Genomic DNA, 19,297 nt, shown 5'->3' with positions numbered 1-19,297 from the left:
TTTTTATTTCCATTACTCTAGGAGGTGGATCAAAAAAGATCTTGCTGTGATTTATGTCAAAGAGTGTTCTTCCTGTGTTTTCCTGTAAGAGTTTTATAGTGTCCGGTCTTACATTTAGTTCTCTAATCCATTTAGAGTTTATTTTTGTGCATGGTGTTAGGAAGTGTTCTAATTTCATTCTTTTACATGTATCTGTCCAGTTTTCCCAGCACCACTTATTGAAGAGACTGTCTTTTCTCCATTGTATATCCTTGCCTCCTTTGTCATAGATTAGTTGACCATAGGTGCATGGGTTTATCTCTGGGCTTTCTATCCTGTTCCACTGATCTATATTTCTGTTTTTGTGCCAATACCATACTGTCTTGATTACTGTAGCTTCGTATTATAGTCTGAACTCAGGGAGTCTGATTCCTCCAGCTCTGTTTTTTTCCCCTCAAGACTGCTTTAGCTATTTGGGGTCTTTTGTGTCCTCATACAAATTTTAAGATTTTTTGTTCTGGTTCTGTGGAAAACGCCATTGGTAATTTGATAGGGATTGCATGGAATCTGTAGATTGCTTTGGGTAGTATAGTCATTTTCACAATATTGATTCTTCCAATACAAGAACATGGTATATCTCTCCATCTGTTGGTATCATCTTTAATTTCTTTCATCAGTGTCTTACAGTTTTCTGCATACAGGTCTTTTGTCTCCCTAGGTAGGTTTATTCCTAGGTATTTTATTCTTTTTGTTGCAATGGTAAATGGGAGAGTTTCCTTAATTTCTCTTTCAGATTTTTCATCATTAGTATATAGGAATGCAAGAGATTTCTGTGCATTAATGTTGTATCCTGCAACTTTACCAGATTCATTGATTAGCTCTAGTAGTTTTCTGGTGGCATCTTTTGGATTCTCTATGTATAGTATCATGTCATCTGCAAACAGTGACAGTTTTCCTTCTTCTTTCCAATTTGTATTCCTTTTATTTCTTTTTCTTCTCTGATTGCCATGGCTAGGACTTCTAAAACTATGTTGAATAATAGTGGCGAGAGTGGACATCCTTGTCTTGTTCAGCATTATGCATTTTTAAAAAGAATATTTTTGCCATGATTGCCTGGCAGAGAAGAATACTGTGACAATGGGGACAGTTTGATGCTACACTGAATTAGCTCCATAGGCAGTAAGAACTCCAGAAGGATATTGTGCTCGAGCACTTCCTTATTGTTCCCTGGAGCTGATGGTTACAGTGAAAGGGAACCACAGGAACTTCTTGAACTTAGGTTTTTATATGCCCTATGCACTCATAATACTATTTTTACTGACAGTACTGTAATAAAGTTACAATGATTTTTTGCTAAAGGATTATACCATGATTTAATCTGTTTTTGAGGCTTGAAATTATTTTGAAGTATTCTGTGTATTTCACAGCATTGTAGGCTTCTGCACTTCATTACAGAACATCAAGAACTTTATATCATGCTATTAAATCTTGCTGTCTTAGAACAGAAAGGGGCATTAGAATTTATCCAAACCAGTGCTCTCATTTTAGAGATGAGGTAGAGGGAGATGTTAAATGCCAAAATCAGGTTAACGGTTACCTTCTGGGAGGCATTTGGGAATGCGATTAGGGAATGGTTTGAAGAGGATTTCAACTATAACTATATCCAAAATGTTTATTTCTTTACAAAAAATTAGAGACGACAAAATGTTAATATTTGAAAAAGCTGAATAGTGGATACTTGGATGATCATTATTATTTTCTGTATTTTTCTATTTGTGTATTTCATAATAATCCAAAAATTAAAGCCTAAACAAAAAGGAAATCAAAATGCTTCTCATAACATAGGGGAATATGATAGTCCCAAAGGGTCAGCATATATGGACTAAATAAATAAATACCCAGATGGAGGGATATTTGGGGCATTGCCTTGCCTGTTGGTGCTTTCAGAATCTCCTGATTGGTCCCTCATATCTGTTGATTCTAAATCTGTAAATAGCTTTGCAACAGGTCCACCTTTCTTGTCTGCTTCCTCTGCTGCTTCTCCTCTGTCTCTTAGCACATACCCTCTCCACCCAGCTGTGAGGGGAAGCACTTCTCAGCTCTCACAGGGGCTATTGCAGGAGCTTTGGAGAAATGGTTGTCTTAACTGTCATTTTCCCACTGCAATTCATCCTGTTTAGTTTTCTTGCCTACTATTTTGTGCATTTTTTGGTTTTGTTTTGTTTTGTATTTTTAAAAATTTAAACATTTGTCCCATCAAAGTAATATCCTATATAGAGTTTTAAAAAATCTTAATAGGCAATAAGACATAGGAAATAGGAACTCCAGCCCATCCTTATACCCAAGTCCTGTTCCCTAGGCAACTACTTTTGATTCTCAGGACTCTTCTTGCTGTTTTCTTCCATCTTCTGAAATAGTAGGTATGTACTGCTATTTTTGAATTTTTTGTTATTGGGCGTTATGGGTTGGCATGTTACAATAGAAGATGAGGATTTAACTCTTAGATTGTCTCACAGCCCCTCAGCCCCATGCCACATGCCCAGACCGCCACTTCCCCCATCCTCTCAATGTACAGGCATCCGTTTCCGGTTAGGAAGATGTTGAGGGCTCACATTATTTTGAGCATGGAACTGTGATTCTCCTAAGCCACTTAAATGCAACAATTACATTTCCTTTCCTGTGCTGGCTGGATAGTAGCCTCTCTTTTTCACTGGTGTACTTTTTTCTCTAGTGTTGTTAAGGTGGCAGAACTCTAACCCTCTTCTCAACACCTTTGTCTTGGAGACTTCTTCCCTCCTGGAGCCAGCGTAGGCACCTGCTCCATAGGCCTGCTACCGAGCTGTTGTCCCGGGGTTACCTTTTGTCATTTTCCTGGTAATTCCCTTTTCGTCTCTCCTTTGTTTTCTATATGTCTTCCTGTGTCTAGCGATTCTTTCTTGGTTTACTCCCTCTTTTTAATGGAATATCTTCTAGGATCTTCCTGAGAAAGGGGACATGGGAGACAAATTTACTAGGCACTTTGTATATCTAAAAATATATGTCTCACACACTTGATTGATAATTTGTCTGGTCTCTGGATAGGAAAACATGTTTCCTCAGAATTTTGAAGCCAGTGCACTATTGTTTTCTAGCTTCTACAGTTGCTATTAAAAAGTGTTATACTCTTGGTTCCTGTCTTTGTAGACCTCCTTTCTTTCTTTCTTTTTTTTTTTTTAATAACCCCCAAAGAGGTTTTAGGATTTTCTTTTTTAGCAGTCTTTATTCATTTCAGCAGCTATGATGAACACTCGATCTGAAAAAAATGACGTCCTTCAGTTCTGGAAAACTTTCTCATTGTGTTTTTTGGTAACCTCATCCGCACCTTGGTTTTCTCTTTTCTTCCTCTGAATTCCTGTCAGTTAGGCAGGACCTCCTCATTTGTCCTCTAATGCTGTAATTTTCCTCTTTCTCTTAATGCCCTACTTCTTGACAGGTTTTCTCTACTTTATCTTAACCTTCTGAATTTCTGCTGATATTTTTTAAGAGCTCTTTCTTGTTCGTTGGTTTAATTTGTGTGCTTTTTAACAGCATTCTGTTCCCCACCGCTGCCATGGGTGCATTCCTTCTCTTTCTGAGGACATTAAAGTAATTAATTAATTAATTTCCTTCTTGCACTGTCTTGATTTCTTTTTTTTTCCCGTTTGTGTGGGTGTCTGACTCTTATGTTAGGAACTTGACCTCACTGTTTGGAGATCCTTTGCTCTCTGTTCCTATTTAATGGTGAGCCACTGAGAAGCGAATTAGGTGCTGTGGTCTGTGGACAGCGCTTCTCCTCCATTGCAGTGCTATCGGGGGTGAGCCTTGTGGTTTCCTTGGGGAGCTTCCAAAGACAGTATCTGTGGATCTTCTCCCTAGGACATGTCAGTTTTACTTGAGAGGAATCCTTTGGTCTTCTGCCTGGGCAGTACATGCCAAGATTCAGGGAGTGGAGTAGGGTAGAGAGCTGCAATCTCAGGGTTTAGCGTGTGGATTTTTATTTGATCCCGTTTTCAGAACAGTGTTTTCTACTATTCCTGATGCCTTGGAGCCAGGACTCTGGGATTCAGTTTCTTCCAGGGAATAAACTGTCTCCTGCTGGAATTGGGGAGAGGATCTGGGGTCTCATGTAATTCCTTATATTCCTTATATAATCTTTTGGAAGTCTTTTTGTAGAAGTATAATGAGTGTATAGTTCGATGGGTTTCCACAAAATAACACGTGACCAGTGCTCATACTGAGAAATAGAAAATTACTATTTTCAGGGAGGGCACAGAAGCCCTCCCTGCACCCCTCCTCTTAGTACCCTAAAGATAATCACTGTGCGCACTTCTAACACCATGAAGAGTTTTGCCTGGTTTTGTTCATAATATAAACGAGTCATATAGTATGTACTTGGGTCCCGCATCATTCACTTACATTGTTTTTACAAAGCAAAACAAAGCATATCAAGTTACATATTATCAGCTTGCACTGTATAGTGTGTAGTATAAAGCCATGACTTTGATTTGTTTAAGGTGGGAGACTTTTCAGTTTTGCACTGCCAGGAAAGTTTGTTAAGTTTCTGTTGCTTTTTTTTTTTTTTTTAACCTCTTTATTGGAGTATAATGGCTTTACCATGTTGTGTGAGTTTCTGCTGTATAACAAAGTTAATCAGCTATACGCATACACATATCCCCACGTCCCCTCCCTCTTGGGTCTCCCTCCCGCCCTCCCTATCCCGCCCCTCTAGGCGGTCACAAAGCACTGAGCTGATGTCCCGAGCTGTGCGTGGGGGAGGTAGGTTGAGGGGACTCGGATGTGGAGGCTGAGCAGCTGGTGAAGGTGATGTTGTATTTGCCCTTCGGGAAAAACTAGGCTTTAAACCAATTTCTTTTTCTCCACATACTAATGTGAGATTTTTGTCTCCCATCCCCATTATTCATGAAAGATTTTATTGCCAGGTTTTCAAAGTAGTAAGTTTGTAAGTATATGTGTACACACACACAGATGTTCGATGCTAGGAATTGAAATTATATATATTTAAAACTCATTTATACTTCAAAAAGCACTAGTGTAGCTTATTTAGAGTCATACAGTTAGTATGGTATTTTTGAGATATGCCATTTATTTAATTTATTAGTTTTAGTTGTATGTTTAAGGAATTTGTGTTGATCTCTAGTGTATGTTTCACAGGAAATATGTTAGAGAGGTACCAAAGGGTAATTTATTTTTATGTTTTTACCAGAGTCTCAAGGGATGAATTTTTAGGTTACAGTGTCAGGGCGAATATCCAGAGAGAAACTTTACATACAAAGCATTTATAATGCATAGGAGTTCTAAGACTTTCTCTTAACCACATATCCCCCTAATATTTTTCTTTCTATTGCAAATTCTCACCTTAAACAAATGAGCAATTTCCATAGAACATTTAAAATGGTATTTGCAACAACATTCTAATTCTGGAAAGATGGCATGCTGATGTACACACACAGGCCAGCAGTTTCAGAGGGAAAACATTGTTCTTGGAACTACCAGTGTTTGTTTTTCCTTTATTGGCATTGGAACTCTTCAGTTAGTTTTCAAAAATAGAGTCAAGGCAAAATCAGAGTAATTTTTGGTAGTTTTAATGGTTTCTTTCCGGATTTTGTATGTTACTAATAATTACGATGCATTATTTACCTCTATTTTATTAATATGTAGTATTTCACTTACATTATAATCGTATTCCATTTAGATGACCCAGATGGTATTAGTACTAAATTGTTATTATTTGCAATGGAGAATTGTTTTAATAAAATATAGTAAGTTTCTTTGTAAAGTCAATGAAGAGGACAACTTTTTGTTGGCTTAAATTCAAGGAATATAATTTTCCTCCCCATGTCTTAATTTTGTTGTTTTTAATATGGTATCAAAGCAGCGTGAACTTATTTGTACTAAATTATATTGGTGTTCAAACGTTTCAAATGTACTTTTACATTTAAAAGAGCTAAATCTATCATTTATTAAAATTTCATGTGTCGTAATATTGTATTGACAGATCTAAAGTTTGTAAGGGATGATAGCTCAGAGTTCTTTTACGGTGATATCCAGTGCAGTGTTTACAAAGAGCAATGTCAAGAGCAAACTCAAAAGCCAAGTTTGATAGTAATAATTCGTATGTATATGTTTCTGGTAGCTTTGTCCACCCCGGTACTTGGAATGTTATCTGATTAGATGTGAAATTTCTTTCAGCTGAAAAGACTAAGAGAGATGGGAGGGATGAGAATTTTTCAAATGGGAGTGAAGGAATGAAGTTGAGTTGGGTGTGCAAGTATGTGGGTGTAAAAGAATGAAAGTTATTGAAGAAATGAGCATTGAGAAACTCATAATTATGCCTGGCATTTATCAAGTACCTTTCTTCTTAGAAAGCTTAATTTTCTACATTTTTAGTCTCCATGAAATGGAAAACAAATGACCTTATTTCCTACTCTGTTCTTTTGGGGATCTTGGCAGTCCAGAGCTACAGAGTTATTCGTTTTAATTACTTATCCTTACCAAAAGTTCGCATTTCCAGGTTTTTATAGAAAGAGAGATTTTAATTTTTGTTTTTATCAGTGATTTTATCAGTAACTCACTTTTAATGGAAACAGTATGATTCATTAACATAGTGGGATCAGGGGTGGCATGCTAAAATATTTTTTCAGCTTATTTGCCAGACATAGACTGCAGTTCTTAGAACAGTTTCAGCTTCTTTAAAGATGCTCTGTCATATAAAAAATATTGCAAGCAAACAAGAGCCACGCACTGCTGAAGGAAGGGCATAGCCGATGCGTTAAAGACAAAACACTTAGCACAGTCGCTGCTCAGGGCTTGGGAAGGAATTTTCACTACTGGGTTTGGTGAGGCTTGCCGAATGTCTAAGGAATTTCAGAGACTGTACGGAATGCCCTTTTTCCAGTTAACTTTTCCCAACACTGAAGTTCCTTTCTTTATGCAGCTTTGCCTTTCAGATGGAGTTTTGATCCTCTTGGGAAGCTTTCCATCTCACACAATTCCCATTTTCTTTCCCTGAGCATGTGATCAAAGGAAGGCGTTTGCTTGGTGCTTGGGACGCTGAGATTGTGTAGCCTTTGGTGCTCTCCTTGGTGACGGCTCTCGGCCTCATTTCTGGCAATAATAGCCTATTTTCTTCTGCCCTCATACAGCGCATTTAGAAGAGAGAGCTCAGAAGAAACAAAAGATTTATTTATCAGCCAGACTATATTAAATTCAGCTTGCCCTGTTGCCTTCTTGGGATCCTTTAAGATGTTCTTTAACTTTTTTTTCCCCACTTAAATAAAAAGTGGGGAGAGATCTTCAGAAGCCTTGGCTTGAATCCAGTGAGGCTATTGTATTCTGGCCAATTCTGTTCTTCTGTTTGTTTTAGTTGAGCTCCTCGCTGTACTCTCTCAGTTTTAACTGTAAGAGTTTAATGTTAAACATAGTATGTGCAGAAATTTGCTATTCTGAGTGGTAACCAACTTTTCACTTTGCCTAGCTCTTAGGGGAAAAGGATAAGCATGCAGTGAGCTGGCCAACAGATAATTATTTTGCGGTTGTTGATGGATAAATAGCATAGTAACTTGTGACTTGGGAACATGATTAACATCATTACTGATAACTTCTGAAATAATGTTCTGGTTGCTAGTGTGAGAATGCTGATGGAAACCAGTAACGTTCCTCTTTCTCCCTCTCCCCTCTGCCTCATGTCAGACAGACACAGCTAACAGTACAGCTAACACTGGACTTCCTTCTAACAACACGCACGTGTAACTTTTGAAAATTAAAGACCCATGAGGGTTTCTGTTTGTCCTAAGAGTGCCTGCAATTTTGATGTCACTCACCATGCGCTCTGCAGTAATAGAGCTTTTGGATGGAAGAGTCAGATTCCTGTTGTCATTTCCCATGGCTGGGTTAGGATGGTGATGCTAGAGCTGGCAAGGTATTTGACAGAGGCCTCTCGAAAGTAGGGCACACCCATCCCTCCCCGGTGATGTCTTCGGGACTCATAATTAACAAGAAACCTTAGGGAAAGTCTGACTTTCCAAATAGTTGTACTTTCCTCCAATTTAAAGATTTCTGTCAGAAGGCTCACTTTCACCCTACATAGAGAGATCGTGTGTGTGTGTGTGTGTGTGTGTGTGTGTGTGTGTGTGTGTGTGTGTGTGTTTGTAGGGGAAGCACAAGAAGGGAAAGGGAGCTGTTACTTGATTTATGTAATACACAAATCCATGTGTTCTAGACTCCCCTGTTCAAAAATTTTCATAGGTAGGGCTTCCCTGGTGGCGCAATGGTTGAGAATCTGCCTGCCGATGCAGGGGACACGGGTTCGAGCCCTGGTCTGGGAAGATCCCACATGCCACGGAGCAGCTAGGCCCGTGAGCCACAACTACTGAGCCTGCGTGTCTGGAGCCTGTGCTCCGCAACAAGAGAGGCTGCAACAGTGAGAGGCCCGTGCACCGCGATGAAGAGTGGCCCCCGCTTGCCGCAACTAGAGAAAGCCCTTGCACAGAAGTGAAGACCCAACACAGACAAAAAATAAATTAATTAAAAAAAAAAAAGCTAAAAAAAAAAAAATTCATAGGTAAATAGCAGTGTCTTCATCTGGAATTCAAGGTGCTCTGTGAATACTCTAAGCATCCTTTACGACCCCAGGAGTGCTTTCTGCTTAACAGTATAGTTTGCTTAACGTTTTCCAAGAACACCGTGGAGTCTTTGCCCCCCAAATTAGTGTTTCTCAAAATGTGATTTATGAAATGCCTACATCAGAATCACCTGGGGTATTTACTAGAAACAGAGGTACCTGGTGTTCATCCCAGACCTGCTGAATCAGAACCTCTGGTGATGGGGCCCAGCAATCTGCATTCTAACAATGCTTACTGAAGTTTGAGAAACAGTCACACCAGCCTATTCTTTATGAATGCTCTCTTTTCAATTCCCCATCTGCCTATTGAACTCTTGTTCATGTCCCTTAGGTAAAAATGAGTTTTCTCTTCTGCAAGCATTTATGGTATTTTTTTTCCAGTACGTTTCATCTTCTGCTTTTTATTATAGCAGCTTTGCTCCCAAACTGTTTCAAGTTCCTGGAGGGTGAAAACCATGCCTAATTCACATGTGTATGCTTCACACCCTTTATGCCTAATAAGAACTCAGAAAATGTTTAGTGAATGAATGGTTCAGTCCTAGGATCGGACTTTTATTATACCTAGTAAACTTTGGGTATTGGATTTTTGATTTTTTCTATTTAACTATCAGATATGCCTGGTCTGTTTGTGATGTGAGCTTAAGCTTTCCATGTCTGAGCATGTTTTCGTGACATGATTATTCTTTCTGGCTTTAGCTTATGTTCGCCTTCTCCTTTGGTAATCTAATATCCTTGATAGAGACATTACCTGATTTTCATTTTTACATATCCTTGTATGACTCAACTGGGATTTAATCTAAGTATACTGTGTGGGTCTTCTCTGCTTTGAGAAGTGGAAATAGCAATACGTTTTCTGCCTGTTACAGAAATGTTCTTTTTTTTTTTTTTTTTTTTTTGCGGTACGCGGGCCTCTCACCACTGTGGCCTCTCCCGTTGCGGAGCACAGGCTCCGGACACGCAGGCTCAGTGGCCATGGCTCATGGGCCCAGCCGCTCCGCGGGATCCTCCTGGACTGGGGCACGAACCTGTGTCCCCTGCACCAGCAGGGAAGCCCAGAAATGTTCTTTTTATATTTTGTTATTTGTCCTACTAGTGTGGAGGTTAATATTAAACATCTCTTGAATAGTATCTCAATTAAATTGGCTAACTATGGGCAGATCTGTTGGTAAGAAAATGAAAAATGTAGTCATAGATAAAGTGAGAAACGATTTCATAAGAGATGTTTAACTATAACATATTTCTTCTTTGTTTTTTTGATTGTTATGTTGCCAATTTATAAAAGAATCAGAAAATGACAGATTTATGCCACTGAGGACTTACTGTTTTCATGAATTTAGTTTAGTGCACAGTTCCTGTAGATCTAGTGACTGTTCTTTCCGCATGGTTACCGTCTTGTGATTTGGAGTGGTTTTCTGTATAATGGAATTACTTGATTCATGGGAGCCTGCCCTTGCATGCCCCCCCCCCCCTTTGCTGTGGGCAGGAGCTCTGTCTTGTTGCCTCTTGTATCCATAGGGTTAACTGTGTCTAGGATCTGGCACAAAGTAAGTAACCCATAAGTGCCTCTTGTTTCAACTATCTTAAAAGGGAGGATTAAAGTAAACATGTCTCTCTTTAGGGGATGCTTTAATTTGCCCTTCCAGCAACATGTCCATTGTAATTATTGCCAGCACTGAGTGTTCTCTATTTCCTTGATTATTATTTTGGAAAAATTATGTTTATGAATTGTAGCTTTGGTATACTTTTTCTGCTTTTTCACATTTGCAGCAGTCCTTAGGAAAATGCTGCTCAAATTCTTTTGTGGCTGTAAATTTTAAATTTTATCCAGGTAAAATATGCATGTGTTTATTTTTGTTTTCTAGTCCTATGAGAAGGTAATATGCTTGTTTTGGTTATACTGACAGTCATTTATGGTGATTAGGATGAAGATGGGGTGGTTTGTGTTTATTTTGCTCAAGTATTGAGAAGCTGGCTGTGTGCTGCATTAGCATTTGGGTGCGCTGAACCTCCCAGAAGACCCTGGCAGGTGCTAGCTGGGAACAAGGCCAGTGGGCCATTTGAGCCTTGGAACAGAATGGCATACATAAGTTCACATGGATTCATTTCAAAGTGGTAAAGGGACAACAGGAAAAAAGTGCCGCACCAAGAAATGGAGAAGTCACCGATGAGAGTTCAATTTCAGCACAGTACAGTTTGGTGAGAGCTAAAAGGAGATGAGTCATGCTTTCTGAAGGGTAGGTGTTCCCAGCAATTCTGAAGCAGGCCCAAAGATTCAAATGTGTCTCATGCCACCACAGCTGCAGACAAGTCCAAGAAGAACATGGAGTAAAAGGTATCCTTTCTTTTCTCCTGCATCCAGGAGAGAGAGCCTCTTAACTGTTTTGCAGATTATTTGCCTTTCTTACATAACAGAGCATGTTCAGGTTGCCCTATATCATTCCTGGATTGGGGCAAAAATATTAAAACATGGTGTAGGACTAAGTTCATAAGCCAGTAAAGTTCCATACTAAAGGAATTGGGATTTGAGGAGTGCATGGAAGATGGATCAGGAAGTTGCTGACTGATGTCTTTCATTCATTGACTTAACTAATGTTTCTTGAGAGAAAGTGCATTCAGTACAGATTTTCAAAATGTACTTTAATACCCTTCCCAAGATTTGTCCTTCTAAAGAGAAAAGAGAAAAGCTACTCTATCAAACTAATAATTTTATTAAAGCATTTTGCTGACTCAAAACCACAAAGTGGGCTCTTAGGAAGGACAAAAATACAGGCACTTGATTTTATAAATTCTCTTGGAAAAAAAGAAAAGAGAAAGAAAAAGTAAATGCAGCTTGTTTTTACCGAAGCCTTTTTCTTCGTCTGTTTTACTGGAAGGGCACTAAGCTTCTCTTTTTGTTCTCTCTTCCCCTATTCTATGAAATTTATTTAAATTGAATGGAAATTGAAATGGATGGTTTATTTAATAAATGATATTGGCATAATTAGCTACCAGAAAAAAAATTGTTAGACCTCCACCTAACATAAAATAAATGTCAGGTGAAATAAAGGTCTAAATGTGAAAAATAAAATATATAAATATTAGAAGGAAATATAGGAGAACATTTGTGCCACTTTGGGTTAGCGTAAGAGGACCTTCTCAAGCAAGGTGAAAAACAGACTCCATACAGGAAAAAATGTCCACATTTGAGCAAATTAAAATTAAAATTAGTGTGTGGCTAAAGTCAGCGTTAGCAAAGCGGGAAAAATGAAACCATAGGCTAGAGTGTCCTGTGACACACATGCGTCATACGACACCAAGAGGCACATGGTTTTCAGGGAGCTCCTACAAATTGATAAGTAGAAGGTGAACAACCCAGGAGAAAAATGGGCAAAGAACATGACTGTGTATTTCAAAGAAGATGAACTTCACAACAAGATAAACTTCATTGAGAAATAGCAATTGAAATGACCTGATACAACTTTTTGCCCATCAGATTAGCAATAATGCAAAGGATGCTAACATTAAATGGTAGTGAAGGTAGCGTCGAAAGAAACCCTCTCCTGTGTGGCCAATTGGGAGTATGAATTTCTACAACTTTTTGGTAATTTTGCCATATGGATTAAAAATATATATATAGGGGTGGGAGATGCAAACTATTGGATGTAAGATAGGGTCAAGGATGTATTGTACAACATGGGGAATATAGCCAATCTTCTGTAATAACTGTAAATGGAAAGTAACCTTTAAACGTTATATAAAATATAAGAAAGGTTAAAAAAATTTTAATTGTACAAACTCTTAGACCCACAGTTATACTTTTAGAAATACAGGTTCACAATCCATTATCCAAAACTCTTGAGGCCATTTGTGTTTCAGATTTCAGAGATTTTCAGGTTATTAAAGATAATACGGTGCATATTACTGTATATTGTATAACACCTCCCTCGAGGTTCGGGACAGCACCCCATAAGCAAACACGTTTATATTTCTAAAGGGAACAGATGAATATTCACATAAGTTTAAATCATTTTTGGCACCACATGAATCAAAGAAAAACTTCTGAATTTTTAGAGCCTGTTGGGTTTCAAAAATGTGGATGGCACTGGGCACCCATAAATACTGCAAAATAGAATCATTGATGCACAAAGAAATAGGCTGAATTATTTCTATCAGCAAAGGACCGGAAGCATTCCGTGTCGATCGGCAGAGGGATGGAATAGGTGGTGGCACATTTGTACTCTGTGTATTATGCAGTTGTCAAAAGAGTGCATTAGATTTTAACATACTGACGCAGAAAGATGATCTGTTTGTATTAGATGAGAAAACAAGTTGTAGAAGAGAAGCGTGTGGTACAGTCCCACTCAAAAATGAGGGAGGGAGGTTATCACCCACTTACACATGTATGTGTTTTACAAGGAAGAAAAGCTTTGGAAGGATATATACCAGACTCTAGACACTGGTTATCTCAGGAGGATGAGATTTGGAAGGAAGTAGGAGACTGTTAACGTTTTGTTTACATGCTTCTAGAGTTTGACTTGTTAAAAAGAGCATGTATTAATTTGGTCACCAAATAAAAGCAATTTTTCTCTGAAAAGCAAATACAGTTTGTATTACAGGGCACTGAGAGTTGGCATCTCTCCACTAAGGTGCAGCTCTCCAGACCATGAGGGAACCTGCTTTTCATAATTAATAATTAATGGAAGGCAGAGGGCTAAGCCTGGAGCTAGGCTTACAGCTCCAGTCCTCAAGCAGGGCCTTCATTACTTAGTACCGAAGCCTAATGATTTCCAACATGTATTAGCCTGTCCCCCCACGGGAAAAAAACAAGTTAAACTTAGACTGTTACTATGGTACGGAAATCCAGTCACCCAGGGAGGCTTTTTTTAACTGACCCACTTGTGGGGAATAATAACTCCAGAAAGTAATATTGATTTTTCTTTGATTCTGTTGAGTAAGACAAATGTGGTTTCCGCTTCATGAGTGTAGTGTGTGACACTCATTTTAAGCACATTTAGAGTATGTTTAAAAATAGAACTACTTCTACCATACTGTCATTTTCTTTTACAGTCAAGTTTCCCTAGTACTGTACCCTTAGTTCCTGGAAGGAAAATTACTAAAGATTTAGATGGATCTAAAGCTAATTAGTATTATGTCTCCAAATAGTTATCATGCTGTTTATTTGGTTTTATTTCCTAAATCTATACAGGCTATGTAGCCCTTACCTTTAACTCAGATGCAGAAAGAACCTTGTACATAAATTTTTGAGTGTGGATAGACTGAATGGATAAATGCTGAGAAAGGAGAAAAGATTAAGCACATCAGTGATCATAATAAAACACGCCCAGGACAGGGCGGTATATGAAACTTGACAGCATTTGTGTGTTTGTTTTTCTCAACTGTGATATCTTATGTGGATGGCATTGGGCACCCGTAAATACTGCAGACTAAAATCATTGGGAGCACGTGCTCCTTAGAAAATAAAGAGAGGCCATTTGCTAAATGTGATACTGTGCCATGTAACTTCATTTAGAGAACTAAGATTACTGTTAGACTGGATGAATGTTAACTTGATTTCTTTTCCCTACTCTGAGCTCTATACGAAACAAATGAACATGAGTTAATATCTCTTTCCTTAAAGCATTCTGCTTGCTCTGGAAAGTGAAGTCAGTCTTTTCAGGTTGTTAGGTAGTTTGGGAGCATGGGCTGTGCCTGAATTTGTTTGAAGGTAAATGTACATAGTGTTCAAAATATTCATTATCCTCCAGGGCTGATAATGCCACCCTCTATAGAGGGAAATGAGGGTGAAAAAGGAGTGCTTTCCACACACTACTCTGAGGCAGTTCTTTGACCTGTGACTTAGAATTGTTAGTAAGTGATATCTATTTACATTTAACTCTTTAATAAGATGTAATAAAAGAAGGGCGGGAGAGATGAGAAGTAGTACTGATGTTGAAAGGCAGTAGATTCAAGTTGTATGTGATAGTCACACCATTTCTCTGAGCCTAGTTTCTTTGTCTATGACCCTGGGAAATGAAAGGCCCCGTCTGTTCTCACTTTTGATAGCCCTGAGAAATAAGGAAGGTATATCTACTTTAAGTAGCTTTCTTTAGCCTTGGCACTGTGCGCGCGCGTGTGTGTGTGTGTGTGTGTGTGTCTGTGTGTGTGTGTCTGTGTGTGTGTGTACGTATAACAGATGTTTTTAAAAAACAAACCACGCAGTTTCTTGTCCTTTTAGTTTCTACAGTATCAAAAAGAATCCTTTCTTGTTACTGATAAACTCATAACTGTAATTATTACAATCGTCATTAAAATAATTTTTATTAGTCTTAAATTTTGTGATGCTCTGATCATCTCTACTTCCTATATTGAACAGCTCTGAGGGGACATCTGCAGCCTGATTGAATATAATGTAACTTCATTTCAAGGATTTAATTTTAAGGTTTAAGAACTGTAATATTAGTTTCAAAAATAAAATTATTTAAAATATTTCACCAAATATGCATTTTTTCCAAAGCCAGCCAAGTTTTATTTTAGAATCTGAGCCTGTGCACATTTGATAACTTATCTGTCTCACCTGTTAGCATGACAGAGCTAAAAGTCTTTAATTTTGTAGGAGACATAGAGATTTCTGGTCTTTTCTTCCATAACAGTGTGCTGTCACCTTGCTCTCTCCTCTGCATTCTTTTAAAATGAAGGTAAAGGGAGGAAAGGTCACCCACTCCCCACTTTGATCTCTTATCTCTCTCTTAAACATTGCCTTCAGGTATCTGTTTCACCCATTTGAAGACCAGAGGGAAGTGGATTCTAGGTGGACTTTTATTTTTCTAAGAAGGGGTTTTTGAATTGGCAGATGCCTATAATCTGACTGCTTTCTACATAAATAAAGAAAAAGTGGACCTCTAAGAAGGCTAAGGGTTAGAGTTCCCAAAACAGATGAGTTTTACTGTGTTCTGATCAAGAACTTGAGTTCTCAGAAACAATCCATGCTTTGTTTGCTAAACAAGTCTACTGAACATCGTGTTCTTTTCTGGGAAGAATTTGGGGGATGGGCTGTGCAGGGCAGGCTACGAAGGAGGTGGAGAGGGAACGAGAGAAACTTAAGACACTTATAAATCAGAATCAGCCCTTAAAATGTATAGGTCTAGGGCAAGAGTATAAATGGAGGCCCCAGCCCACATATCTAAATATTTAATTTAAAATTAAGCTAACAGGGCTTCCCTGGTGGTGCAGTGGTTGAGAGTCCGCCTGCCGATGCAGGGGACACGGGTTTGTGCCCCGGTCCGGAAAGATCCCACATGCCGCGGAGTGGCTGGGCCCGTGAGCCATGGCCACTGAGCCTGCGCGTCCGGAGCCTGTGCTCCGCAACAGGAGAGGCGACAGCAGTGAGAGGCCCGCGTACCGCAAAAAAAAAAAAAAAGATGTTAAAATTAAGCTAACAAACTGTTAAATAAAACACATTCTCGCCTCCTACCTTCACAAATATACTTTTGTGATGACCTCTAGATTCAAATTTATTGAATTCTGTCTATATAATCCTCAGACCCCTTGGGATTCTGCACTGGATATGGCTGTATGTGGGGGAACTGGCTCAGTGGCCCAAATCTCATCTTTATCCATCTCCGACTCTATCCCTCATCCTGCTGGACACACAGCCCATGTGTCCAAGCTCTGTCCACTCCTAGGGCCTATGGGTGCACATACTCATGGGCGGATGGGCCCAGGGAAGAGGCCCACACAAGCACTGAAAACAGATAAGGTGTCATTTGGGTAAGGAATTCCAGGATCCTGCTTATTGTTAGTATGGAGAGAATGCTTCTCTAATGGAAATATAATGTGAACCACATAAGTAATCTTAAATTTTCTGGTAGCCACATTGAGGAAGAGGAAGAAGAAACAGGTGAAATTAATGTTAATAATATAGCTTATTTAATTCAATGTATCAAAATTATCAGTTCTAAAAAATTATTAATAGAATTTACATTCGTTTTTTCTTTTGTGGTATGCGGGCCTCTCACTGCTGTGGCCTCTCCCATTGCGGAGCACAGCCTCCGGGCATGCAGGCTCAGCGGCCATGGCTCACGGGCCCAGCCGCTCCGCGGCATGCAGGATCCTCCCAGTCCGGGGCATGAACCCGTGTCCCCTGCATCGGCAGGCGGACTCTCAACCACTGCGCCACCAGGGAAGCTCGAGTTTACATTCTTTTTTGTACTAAGTCTTTGAAATCCAGTGTGTATTTTATAATTAGAGAACATGTCAGTTTTGACTAGCCCCATTTCAGATGCTCGGGAGCCACCTGGGTCTCGTGGTATTTGTACCAAACAGTACAGCTCTAGGCCAAGGGAGCCCAAACTCCTTGTTCTATAGGGGCACTTGGCCTGTACTTAACTATTTTTTTTTCTCTTCCATTCAAGTTTGTCACCTGCCTTTTACTCATTCAACTCACTGCTGCTTGCCTTTCTTCTCAGGAATGGTATGGTCCTAATAAATTTGTTTGCATAGATGAATATACCTTTTATCCCCCTGTTATTGACAAATACTTTTCCAAAAGCCAATGCTTCCACTTTCCATCTTGAGTAATTACTGGAATTGTAATCCTTCTGTTCTCCACTTTCTGAAGTCTTTGTGCTATATTGTTTTGGATAATGTCTAGGGTCTTTTTCCTTCCTAGAGGAACTTTTTTTTAAAAAATTTCAGTTTAATTGCATGCATATTTTAAAACTGTGGCCAGTTCTACCAAATGAGGATACAAATCTAGAAGGTAGGGTACTGTTTTTGTTTGGACTAGAAGAGCAGTTTTATCTATTTCAGGATACAGTTTCCAGAATTAGAAGAAAAAAAGTATCTAGTTAAATTTGAATTTCAGAAAAAAAAGAATGTATATTTTTTAGCATAAGTATGTCTCATGCAACATTTGAGACATACTTATACTAAAAAATTATTTGTTGTTTATCTGAAATACAAATTTAACTGGATGTCCTGTATTTTATCTGGCAACCCTATTTCAAGACTGTTTTACTGTCTCAAAAATTGGGGACCCTAAGCAGCTTTTATTTCTGTGGATTAAACTGTTGATATACTGTGTTAGAAATTTAAACTGAGAAATATTTTCATATATAGTAATTCATTTAGAAAAATAATAAACCCCATTCTTGTTAACATATGTATTTTTTATGAAAAATAACTACCTTCTATAACAAGAAAAAATAGGGAGAAGAATGTTATTATTTTATATTGTTGCAACTCTTTTAATGCCTGGCTTAAGTAGAAGATAGTTGGATTCTCAAGTCTCCTTCTGTTTCTAATCAGGTGCGCTATCACAAAGACATGTACCATCTGGAAATCTCCACTGGACACTTGGGAGAAAATGAGAGTGGCAAAAGTCAAATGACATCTTAGTATTGTTATGAAAATAGTTTTGACCTTGAGAATCTCCTGAAAGGTTCTCAAGGACCTCTTCCACGGTCCCCCAACCATGCTTTGAGAACCCCTGGGCTAGGAATAATAGACCCTCTAATTCTAGCTTGTGTGTTAGATAGATCATAGATAATCAGAATACAGGATAAACATTCTTTGTTTTAAGTAGGACTAATGAGTCAAATCATAAAATACAAAACAAATTTTAAAATGATTATTCACGTTTAGCAGTAATTCTTAAGTTTTGTTTTGTTTTTTACTTTAAAATTACTCTGTCGGCTGCTCTCGCTTTCTGAGATGGCCCACACTCTGTGTTTCTCTCGAAATAAATCCACTTCTTACCTATCAACTTTGTCTCTCACTGAATTGTTTCTGCGATGAGACATCAAGAACCTGGGCTTCATTAAGTCCTGAAACCAGATACTGAAACCCCCGCCAGGTGGGAGAAGTTAACTCTGCTGCCGCAACAGGCATACCACGGACTGGCTGGAACCAGAAGGTTGATGATGCTGACTCCCACTTACCTCACCACCAACCAATCAGAAGAAGGTCCATGAGCTGATCACACCCTCCTCTTTGAACCATTACTATAAAACTCCTTACTACCCCCTGCAGGTCGGGACACTCAGTTTTGAAAGCATTAGCCCTCTGTGGCTCCCTTTGCCTGGCAAAGCAATAAAACTATTCTTTTCAATTTCACCCCCACCAAAAATAAATAAATAAAATAAAATTACTCTGTCAAGAAACTAGCTATCAGTCTGTCAGATAGGTACATTGTCAGCTTTCTATTTAGAATAAAATTTACATAGCCATTTAGAACAAAGCTTTACATTTTTTATTGTAAAATTCAATAAAGAGGTCACATGACAGTTTCTTTAAAATGCTGATTGGATTGAATTGGGTTTATTTTTAAGATGTGTCTGTTCTAGGCATAGTACACATTGCCTAGTATTTAGGCTTGGCCAGTTTATAAAATAATTAGCATAATGCAATAACTAATCTGATTCTCATCTCAAATAGAAAACGTTCTCGAGGTTGGCAATGGGCCAAATGTGAGAGTACACAGAGAAGTGCCCTCAAACTTAGAGGTGACTTTTTTTTTTTTTTTGCGGAACACGAGCCTCTCACTGCTGTGGCCTCTCCCGATGCGGGGCACAGGCTCCGGACGTGCAGGCTGGCTCGGCGGCCATGGCTCACGGGCCCAGCCGCTCCGCGGCATATGGGATCCTCCCCGACCGGGGCACGAACCCGTGTCCCCTGCATCGG

At 38.9% G+C, this 19,297-nt stretch overlaps 1 protein-coding gene across 1 annotated transcript in view; it reads left to right on the top strand.

The window, feature by feature from the left end:
* Positions 1–19,297, top strand: part of PHLPP1 (PH domain and leucine rich repeat protein phosphatase 1) — a 212,994-nt gene that overhangs the window by 134,974 nt on the left and 58,723 nt on the right. The gene's annotated exons all lie outside the window — the stretch shown is intronic.

Source organism: Leucopleurus acutus, assembly GCF_964270905.1.
Source record: "Leucopleurus acutus genome assembly, chromosome: 13".
Taxonomy (NCBI): Eukaryota; Metazoa; Chordata; class Mammalia; order Artiodactyla; family Delphinidae; genus Leucopleurus; species Leucopleurus acutus.
This window is presented reverse-complemented; position numbering and strand designations above follow the sequence as displayed.